At 32.9% G+C, this 11,774-nt stretch overlaps 1 pseudogene; it reads right to left on the bottom strand.

The window, feature by feature from the left end:
- Positions 1–7,326: 7,326 nt before the first annotated feature.
- Positions 7,327–11,524, bottom strand: LOC136074604 (histone-lysine N-methyltransferase SETMAR-like; annotated as a pseudogene).
- Between the last annotated feature and the right edge of the window lie 250 nt (positions 11,525–11,774).

Below are 11,774 nucleotides of genomic sequence, written 5' to 3'. Positions count from 1 at the left end.
ACAACATTTCAAAAAATGTTACCAAAATTCTGGTGCTTTGTTCATTTTTAAGAGCAGTTTCTTGCAACTCCGTATCACAGTTTTTAGAGAGTTTCTTGCAACTCCGTATCACGGTGTTCATTTAAATTGTGATTAACAATTACTGTGTAAATTTAAAATGCGGATGCTACTCTTTAGAGTTAAATTTCACTGCAAATATTGTTTTATACTTAATGTCAATCAAATAACAAAATGTTACCAAAATGGTAAATAAATTGTTAGAAGTAATAACTTTTTTTTACATATATGCCCACTATACATAACATGATCACAGTTTAATCCGGTGCTTCTGCGCGTGATCAAAATCATGAAATTTCCATTTTATTTAGCCTAATTTTCAAATTTTCATGTTCAAAAACTCTTTAAGTCTTATGAAACATTGCACATATGATAAAATAAAAAACAATTATTTTGTTTTAAATTGCACGTTTATTGCTTAAAATCATGCATAAAATCTTATCTTTTATTTTGATCACAGAGTTACAGTATAAATGAACAAAAACTAAGATATAAAGAGTGCAATAAAATAGACATTTAAAAAAATAGCGCCTGACGTTTACAAATTAGGTTTCCCGGAAAAAGTTCAACCATAAAGCAAATTATCTTCAATCAATTACAATCATTATGATCTTTTAGAAATCAGTTAGGTTTTTACATATCGAACTTTGATTTGACAGTAAAAACACATTTCAAAAAGTTCTTAATCAAGGGGAGTGGAATTATTTTTAACCAATGTTTAACTCGCAATAGTTTTGAAATTGTTTTGTCTTTGAATTGGTTTCTTTTAACTATCTTTTAATCTGAGTTTTAATTGGCTGAACTCTATCTCAGTTGTAGCATTGCTTACAGGAAGAAAAAAAAAGTAGCCAACTCAGACTCACAATTAAAACTGTCTAATTGAAAATGAATTTGCTCCAAAAAATTTCCACTATTATTGCCAATTAAAACAGATTTGGTTACCATGCCAAATACGTATGTTTCTAACAAACTTAGATCTCACTGTAGCTGCGCCAAAGTGCAATGTATTTTCTAAATTTTGAAAACGTTTTAGAAGAGCATAAAGCTTTGTCAAAGTTGAGTTTTGACTACTCCGAATGAAGATGGGGTCAAGTATTTTTTCAAATATCAAAAAAGTGATGCTCTACAAAGAATCTTTTCTTCAATTTCTCAATGAAAGCAATCATAAGTTTCCGACAATACTTAAAATACCCATTTAAACGTGTAGCCTGAAAGAATACCGGAACAAACGCAGGTGGACCAGGTAAAACTGGTTGTTTTGATGAAATCAATGAAATCTGCAACTGATCTGTGTTGATCAGATTTCTGTTATTGTTCTATTGGATAATAAAGAATAATATTTAAAATCAAAACAAAACTTGTTTTCGCAGCTACTTCATTTGAATTGTGTCCAAGACCACTCAACTCACTCAAATGAAGTTTTTTGTCCAAATTTATAACAAGTTAATTGAAAGATTGCGGTGCTTAAGAAGGAACCGAATTTCTGATTGAAATATTGTCTTTAAGCCTGATAATGTACTTAAAATTTACTCCATATATTCTAAGTACGGTTTAGTCAGTTGATCGGACAAGAGTAGAGAAAAATCAAATCATTTGTCGCTTTTGGATATGATTTACATTCTTTTTCAAAATATAATTTTAGCGCATTTAATTGCTCAGAATTCTACGGACTACATTGTGCATAGTAAGCCATCTTGTTTATCCTGGCTTTGAAATAAAATATTCTGGATATTCTGCATATTCTTGAAAATCTTTGAATTCGACTCTCCTGTTTGTGATGTGAGCAAAGTAATTGCACACCCCACATGTTAAATCTTCCATCGCCTTTGGGGACTTTAAGTAGGTCTTGTTAGAACTCAGGTGAATACTATTGCAGGAGCATTTTACAATTAACAAGTGAGGGATGACGGCATTCAAGTGGACGGAGACATAGTAGTGTGCGTCAATCATAGTATTACAGACGTCTGCACAAAATTCAACAAGGATATTTTAGCTGATTTTGTGACAAAGTTAACGTAGATCCGTCAGTCTATCTTGAACCTCCACCAGGTCCAAGAGCTTGACCACGAGACAACCAAAACTGAAGTCATAATACTGAATCATGGCAGCCAGTTTCTTATCCACTGAGATGTCAGTTGTCTTGTTGATTACAATGGAAAAATAAGTAATTTCATTGTAGCTACAAGTTCTTATTGCAAGTAGAATCATAATCCTTTACGGGAAAAAAAGAGTAAATTAAAAAATAATTAACTAGTTCAAGATTACACATAGCTTAATACATTTTGGAAGACCATTTTGTGCAAATTCAAAAATACCTTGTTTTATAAGGCTACACACTCGCAGAAAGTGTGGAGTTTTTCTCCAAACCAGTGTGTAGCTTTCACCTGCACAATTTTGCGGCAAATTAACTTTTTCTAACTCGACTTTTAACTTTCACTACATCATCCTTTGTATTTTTGAAAATCACTTACTAATGGTCTGCGAAGCGGGTTATGATGCTCTTTATAATGAGCATCATAACCTAAATAAATCAAGTTAGAAAAAGTTAATTTGCACAAAAGCGTCAAAATAACTCCATACTTGTGTATAAGAGTAATAGCTACACACTGGTGTGGAGCAAAATTCGTAACATTCTGCAAAAGTGTACCAATTTTCGTATTGCGCAAGACTTCAGAAAGGCATATGCACAGTCTGCGGATAACATTTTCACCAGGGGTACCAGTTTGTTGGCCAATGATAAAATTAAATTGTTCTCAGCAATGAAAATAGCCACTCTAGCTTTTTAACTTAGCCACACCCTTATCACGGCTGCATCCCTGTTAGTTTGCTATTGATTTTCGTAACTGGTCATTTTCTGGTAACACCGCTCAACACATTTTTTGCTTCTTGAACACTGTTAGGTATTTCTTAAAGATTTTTGGGTGCTGATCACAAATATCACATCAAAATTTACGAATCACGTACCGTTAAATACAAATCTTTAATTTTATGTAAGTTTTTGCTTAGATTTATATCCAAACATCTCACTCCAGTTAGTGACTCATCAACAACAGTTTGTGCAGCTAGTGTGTGGCTGTGCATCATTATAGTAAAGTACAGTGTCTGTATCAATATACAAGTAAATTTAATGCTTTTAACGTTTTTCTGTCCGGCGATATGTCTCGTCAATGTTGTAACAGCCACGATACATTCTGCTCTATCTGTGGCAAATATAAACTTGCGTCTCAGAGACGTTCTATAACTGCTCTTGTCATTTTGTATCTTGGTTGCTTATCATTTGTATTTTGGTTGAAAATCGGTGAACCAAGTCAAGGAATGGGCGCTTCAAATTTGCTGCACAACCTGAGGTGTCAATCTAAGAGCCTGGCTAAGAGGCACTTGTAAGAGTATCCCTTTTGCTGTTCCGATGATCTGGCGAGAACAAAAAGATCATGTGACGGACTGTTATTTTTGTTCAACTACACAATCTCGTTTCACTTCCGAAAACAAGAAGTCAATTTAATATCGAATTTACCATCAGCAATGAGACCTGTGCCACATGACAAGAGGATTGGACCTTAGATGAACCAGATGAAGAAACTCCAGTGCAGGTTATTGAAATTGAGATTAACCCAGATTTTGAACCTTGCTCATCAGGTGATCCACATCTATTAACACAGTCAGAACTGAACAATTTGGTTAGAGATTTGGGTCTGTCAAAAGCAAAAGCCGAGTTGCTGGGTTCCAGGCTGCAGAGATGGTGTCTGCTGTCACCAGGTACTAAAATTTCTATTTCAAAAGCCGGCACCATGATATCACCAAATTTTTTGCTCAATTCAACAGGCTCTGTTTCTGTTGTAACATTGAAGGATTGTTCTCGGCCTTGGTTTGTGATCACAGTCCAGAAGAGTAGCGTTTCATCGATTCGACAATGCTAAGCCTGAAAGCTGTTCTGCTACACAATGCCAGTGTTTATCCGTCAGTATCTGTTGGCTACGCGGTACACATGAAAAAAAACATGATGAGAATATGGAACTGTTGCTCAAGCACATCAAAGTATGAAGGTTACAACTGGAATATTTGTGGAGATCTGAAAGTCGTTACTGGCTCTGTTACTGGGACTGCAGTCATACCAAGTACTGTTGTTTCATCTGTGAATGGACAGCCGTGCCAAAGAGTCACACTATTGTCGACAGAGCTCGCTCCGCAAAAAGTTAGTTCCAGGACAGAAAAATGTTGCACACGAACCACTTGTTGAGCCAGCAAAGATATTTTTGCCTCCTCTTAACATAAAACTTGGACTCAGAAAGAATTTTGTGAAAGCACTGTACAAAGGAAGGTGAAGGTTTTCGCTTTTAAGACAGATGTTTCCAAGAATAAGTGATGTGAAGATCAAAGAAGGCATTTTTGTTCGTCTCAAATCAGACATGTTATGAGGGACAAGTAGTTTAAAGAGCTGTTAGTTGGCCAGGAAAAAAATGCCTGGAAAGCCATAAAGACGTTGTTGACAATTTCCTAGGCAATTACATAGCGCCGAACTACGTTAAAGTTGTAGAGAAACTTATCCGCGCATTCCAGAAAATGAAGTGCAACATGTCATTTCCTTCCCTCGCACTTAGACTTCTTCCCCGCGAATCTCGGTGCTGTCAGTGACGAACACGGTGAGCGGTTTCACCAGGACATTGCTACAATGGAGAAACGATACCAGGGCAACTGGAATCCGTCAACGTCTGACTACTGTTGAACACTGCAACGTGATGCCCCAGAAGTGGAATACAAAAGGAAATCAGGAGTAAAACATTTTTAATTCTGTTGAACTAATGGTTCATGCGGAAAACATAAACGTGATTAAATAGGTAGCATATGAATGTCTATTTCTTTGAGTTCCTACGTGATGCAATTAAACAAAAACTATATTTGTGCATACCCTAGTAGGAACCTGTCACAAACGCCTAAAACTTTTCAGGAAGCAAGACTTTTTTTAAAATTTGTTATGCAGTGTAATTTTATCTTGTTACTTTTATGAATAGCTGTATCAGCATGCCTTTCTAAATCGCCTTTGAGGTTTGTTAGGGACTGGTGCAATGCTTTATAATAGGCTACATTTATTTTACTGTTCTGGTAATCTTCTTTGTTAGCCATTTTTAAATTTCCTGGCATTTTAGAATTGTTGTATTTGATCAAAACCATTCTTTTTTTATTTAAAAAATCCTAAAAGTTATAAAAGAACTAATTGAACTTACTAGATCACACTCATTGAGTTATTTATTATATTTCTAATTTATAAGTTAAGTAAAGCTAAAAACTATGTTTACCTTTTGAATCTACAACCTGTAACTACTATGCATCATTAATAAAAAAAAAACAACTGATAATTTCATATTTTACATTTTTTTTTTTTTTTTGATGCTGGCTTATCAAAGTTTTCTTATATAATATCAGCCGTAACGAAATAAAAATTAGACTATGTCATTGATTATGTTGTCATCTGTATGTTGCGTTATTGTGTTCATATTGTGATAATTATTGTTTAAAATTTTTAATTGATCGATTTTGTCACACAAAATCTTATATATATTAAGTTTAACTCTCTTCGCACACGAAGTTTCGTTTAAACAAAGTTTTGATAATTATTGTTAATTTGATAACTCTAACTTGATAATTCTAATTTGATAATTCTAATTTGATAATTCTAGTTTGATAATTCTAACTTGATAATTTAAATTTGATAATTCAAATTTGATATTTCAAATTTGATAATTCAAATTTGATAATTCTATTTCAATAACTCCAATTTGATAATTCTAATTTGGTAGTTCTAATTTGATATTTCTAATTTGAAAATACTCTTGATAAAATCTGGAGTACTCTTAAGACTCACAACAGCAGTTTACATACTTAAAAATTTCTACGCAATAATTAGTTATGATTACTAATTATTGCTCATCAATTATTTTACACTAATAGCAGATGCAATTAAAGATATAAAAATTGTCTGAATTATTTTTCAAACAAAGCATATTTTGGCAGTTGCTAAAACAAAAAAAAAAGATTAATAGACAAATTATTTAAAGTAAATAAGACAGTCTTTGGACCTACACAGTTCTTACAATAGTAAAAAATAAATTATTTTATAAGCACTAATAGGAACCTAGATATACAACAAATATTTCACTAAACAAAAACTTTTGAAAACAAAAAATTGATTACAAAAAAAAAGGTATGCTACAGCAATGTAAGGCCTCAGTATGGAAAAAGAAACAATTATGCCACGTGTAAACATAATTTGTGTTGTGATTAAGTAATAAACATCTCCTCAGAGTCGCGTCTTTTAGTACTGGTGTTTCGATTAGGATCAAAACTAATAACTAATTTAACCCGTCAGACAAAAGTCATCAGTACTTATGATTTACCCTGCGACTTACGCCTATTCCATACTGCAGTAAAAAAAAACTCACTGCAAATAGCCAAAACTTAACCAATTTGTAAAGCACCAATATTTTTTTGATGATATAATGTTAAAAGTGTAGCTCTACTAAAGAAACAAAAATAAAAATAACTAAATTAATCATTTACCGTAGTACCAAAAGAAAACACAATAATAACATGAAAACACAATAAATTAAAATTCTAATAGAAACACAAAAAATACTAATAAATTTATTTTTAAGACATAAAACAAAGTAGTTACTTTTAGCATAAATAAACTTAAGACAATCAGAAAATGGTTTACCTCTACAAATTTTTTTTATAAGTAGCTAAACCTTAATAGTCTCCTAGAAACGCTAAGGTTGTTTTATATTCGTGATTCGAATCATGTTAACCAATCAAAAGTGTAAAAAAATGAGCAACCTGCGCAACCCCAAATCATTACAATAATCAAATAATCTATATAGCAAAAAAAAAACGCCCACAAAAACGATTAAAAATGTCACCCAAATAGATGTAAACATATAGTGAAGAATATAAGAAATTCTCTGAATAATAATAAAAGAAGAAAATTGTACGTATTAAAATTAAAACAAAGTTAGGTAAATAATGTAAGATAACAAAACATACAAAAATCCGTTATAGTGGTAATTATATGAAAATCAGCAGATATATAATATATTGATAAACATTGTAATAAGACTAACAAAATGCTGTAATAAAACCAGAGAAATTTTAGCTTAATGAGTGGTTAAAAAATTTTTTTGATGATATAACAAAGATATTAGGTTGCTGCAAAAATAATCTCGTTTTTCAACCGTTAACTTTGAACAAACATAACTCAGCATAGAATAAACTTTATTAATCGAAATACGAACCATTACAATCAACACATTTTTGCCAACGAGAAACAAGTTTATTTATGCCGGTGGCGTAAAATTCCGAAGTCCTGGAAGCGATGAAGTCATCAAAGGTCGTTTTGACATCGTCTCGGCTTTTGAAGCCTTTCTCGTGGAGGAAGTTGTCGAGATGCTTGAAAAAGTGGTAGCCGGTGGGCGAGAGGTCCGGTGAGTATGGTGGATGAGGCAGAGTTTCGTAGCCCAATGCGTTCAACTTCTGTAGGGTCGGTTGTGCGACGTGCAGCCGGGCGTTGTCGTGGAGGAGAATTGGTCCCTTCATATTGACCAATCTCGGGCACATACATCGGAGCTTTTGATGCATTTCGTCGATTTGCTGGCAGTACTTCTCTGCCGTAATCGTCTCGCCAGGATTCAGGAAGCTGTGATGGATGAGATGGACCACCAAACAGTCACCATAACCTTCTTTTGGTGGAGATTCGGCTTCGGGAAATGCTGTGGGGCCTCATCGCGGTCAAACCACTGCGCGGAACGTCGTAGGTTGTCGTAAGGGATCCATTTCTCATCACACGTCACGATCCGGTCGAGAAACGGATCGTTTTTGTTGCGCAGAAGAAGAGCAGACGATACCTCAAAACGACGATTTTTTTTGATTTTCGTTCAGTTCGTGCGGCACCCATTTGCTAAGCTTTTTTGACTTTCCTATTTGCTTCAAGCGGCGATCAACTGTTGAGTTATGAACGTTGAGTTCTTCCGCAACCTCTCGTATGGTTTTGCGCGGGTCGGCTTCGATTAAGGCTCTCAATTGATCGTCATCAATCTCAGACGGGCGTCCGCGACCCTCTTCATCTTCAAGGCTCTCCTCACCGCTGCGGAATTTTTTGAACCACTACTGTGCCATACGTTCGTTAGTGGTTTCTGGGCCAAATGCAGTGTTGATATCGCGAGCTGTCTCGGCAGCTTTTCGGCCCATCTTGAACTGGAACGGAAAAATCGTGCGAATTTGTCTCTTGTCCATGATAGATTTGACGTCCTGTAAAAAATGAATAAATTATTATAAAACAAAACCAATACGATAACTAGATCAAGCGAAAAACGCGCTTTTAAATAACATATAGCATGACATCTGCCAATAATAAATTTATTCAAAAATTCATCCAAAAATATAAAATATGAAAAACGAGATTATTTTTGCAGCAACCTAATATAAGTTGTGATATAAAAACGATTTACGAAACGGGGAAAAATATCGTTCAGAAGTAAAGTTTTTTCTACGGTACAAATTTAAAGGAACTTTGAGACCGTATCTAAATTGAAATTTTCAAAAAAGTGTTGTTTTCACTACAGTCCAAATTAAATGTAATTGTGGGACCATAACAAAACATAACGAAAAGAAATACTTCAACAAAACATGTCGAAAGCCGCTTCCTTAAAAGAATCGCTCTTATATACTAGATATATAAATTCTAAAATGAAAACTCAATCGCACGCGTTAACCACATATAGATATCACACAAATTTGTATCCAAATTCCAACCATTGACTATCTAATAAAAGAAAATATTATCTAAAAAAGGTTGAGCTCAAAAAAAGACAGTTTATTCATAAAAGAATAAAAAGCACGCGGTGTAACATGCTATATGTGCATAAATGTGTATAGGTGTAATATGTAAGTCTGTTCTGTTTATGTCATTCAGTAGTCGTGTGTTGTAAGTTACCAGGGTAAAAGATTTATGAACTACACTAAGCCAGCCAAGTCATACTCCATAAAACCGTGATGTATTTAACACCTATTCATGAATTTATAACTATGTTCTGCTTTTAAAAAACTAGTACAGGCGTCTTCCAGAGACCATTATCTTCTTCCACCGTAACAGTAATTAAGATTTGGAAAATAGTCGTGCTCGATGACCGCAACACTAACCTTACGGGCTAGGCCCTATATTAATTAAAAACTTTGGCATACAAATTTGCCGAATGGTCACACACTAGTAGTGAACGGCAGAAGGAAAAAATGTAGGACATTAGAATAAAGGGAAATTATTTTTCAAACAAAGCATGTTTTGACAGTTATCAATACAAATATAAAGATTAATAGGGGAATATTCAAAAATAAATAAGACATAATATGCATCTAAACAGTATTAGAATAGTAAAAATTAAATTATTTTTTAAACCCTAATATGAACAAAGATAAAAGGCGTAACTCTCCTAGAAGCTGAACTTTTATTAGGACTGTAAAATAGTATTGCCTAAAACAATTTGAATAAATATTCCCATCATGTTTCTATTTTGTTTTAATATCTCTAGTTTGATATTACATTGTTGTATATTCAATCCTACTTTTTTTAGATAACTCTATCTCTTGTTTGTTTTACCTATATCCGTAATTCAATAAAACACAAAAAGAAAAATGATTATAATACAACCACTTTAACGACTGATCTTTTTTTTTTTCTGTTTCACAAGTTAATTGTTGAACTGGTTTTATAATTTTTGAGTAATTTAATTTGAAACTGCTTAACAGGTTCAAAAATAGTAACAGAGTTTATAGCAACATAAGTTAAATGCATACATGCTAGACTCAATGAGTGAATTGTAAATACCACAAATTCTGCATTTCATTTATTCCCTTAGTGCGCATCTAAACTTTGGTACAACCATAGTATATCACAGCAGCATTATCATACGCTTGTTATTATCATACGCTTGTTATTATCAAACGCTTGTTATTATCATACGCTTGTTATTATCATAAACTTGTTATTATCATACGCTTGTTATTATCATACGCTTAAATTTTATTGCTATGCGTTATTGCTACGCGTTAGTAAATTCTGAGCATGTTTTCTTTGTGTTTGGTTACCAATTAATAATAGTAAATCCAAACAACTACTTGTTAAATACATTTTGTTTTCTATTGTTATAAATTCTTCTTTATATTTAAATGGTACTATTTTACATGTAGCCTAATGTTCGTTATACTAAGTTCTCTAAATAACTTCTCAATTATAACTCCCAACTCTTCATACAACTCGTAACTTGACAATTCTTCTTAACATCTTTGCATCTTTCTATATCATCTCCAACTTCTATTCTTCTTCTCATTGTACTCTATTTTATCTTCCTCTTCTATATTTATATCATACAAGACTGATAAGAGGCGTTTCGGTTTAATTTTTCTTAATTAACTTCAACTCTTAGAAGCTTTAAGCCTTAATGCTTTGTTTAAATATCGATTGTTATTTTACGCTTGACGGGTTGTTACCTTAGTAACATTAATTACGGGAAAGGAAAAAGTCCTTCCTCGGACTCAGATATAGCATTGAAATAGTAGGAATACTGATACGTTTTTTGAAGAAGTACTTGAAAATCAGCACAGGTTTGAACAAATAGTGAAACAACTAAATCAAAAGAATAACGTTTTTTATAAATAGCGAAACAGCAAACTTGCGAAAAGCAGTTAAATAAGGTAAAATTAAAAATATGAGAAACATAAAAATTTATCACTATCAAACAGCATCATAAAGTTTATCATTATAAAACATTGTATAGCATCTTACCATAACCGCATCACAAGTGTTCATCATTATAAAACATCATTGTGAAAATTCATATAAATTTATAATTCTTAAAACAGCTTCATAAAACTTATCATTGTGAAACTTCATGTTAAAAATCATAACTGTAAAACAACTTCATAAATTTTGCAATTGTAAGACAGCATCATAAACTCCATCATAAAAAAACAACATCATAAAAATTCATTTTGTATAACATCATCATATAAATTCATTAATCTTAAAACAGCTTCATGAAACTCATTATTGCAATACAGCATCATAAAATCCATTATTGAAAAACATCGACATCATTATGTACACTCATTAAAAAAAAACAGCTTTAAAAACTCATCATTAGAAAGCGTCATTGTACAACATCATTATCAAACAACATAATAAAATTTAACCATTGCAAAACGTCACAGAAATCATAAAATTACAGTATTCAATCAACCTCTAGAAAACTAATTGTGGCTGGAGGCGTTTCAATTCTCCATCTAGGAGTCATTATTCCTGCCGCAACTGTCAAAATATTTCATTTTTTATCTTCATAACATGTTGGGCATTTACACTTACGTGAGTGTATCCTTTTACTTTATGGGACATTGATGTGAAGTGGTCCTGTTGTGATTTTGCCATGATATCGTCCATCATTGTTTTCCTATAGCGTTTCAAACATGGTAGTGCATAATTTATATTTGGCTTGTTTAATACTAGATATGCTATAATTAATAAGACTGCTGCTAACAGGATAGATCCACTTTTACCACCAATGAACTTTTGGACGAAATATCTGCGCCTTCTCCAGCGTCTTTTACGGCTCCTCGTGCAGCTTTTAATACTGATTAGGAAGAATTGTCAATTAACCGTACTAATTTTTTATCTAGGT

Source organism: Hydra vulgaris, chromosome 01 (genome assembly GCF_038396675.1).
Source record: "Hydra vulgaris chromosome 01, alternate assembly HydraT2T_AEP".
NCBI classification, from domain to species: Eukaryota; Metazoa; Cnidaria; class Hydrozoa; order Anthoathecata; family Hydridae; genus Hydra; species Hydra vulgaris.
This window is presented reverse-complemented; position numbering and strand designations above follow the sequence as displayed.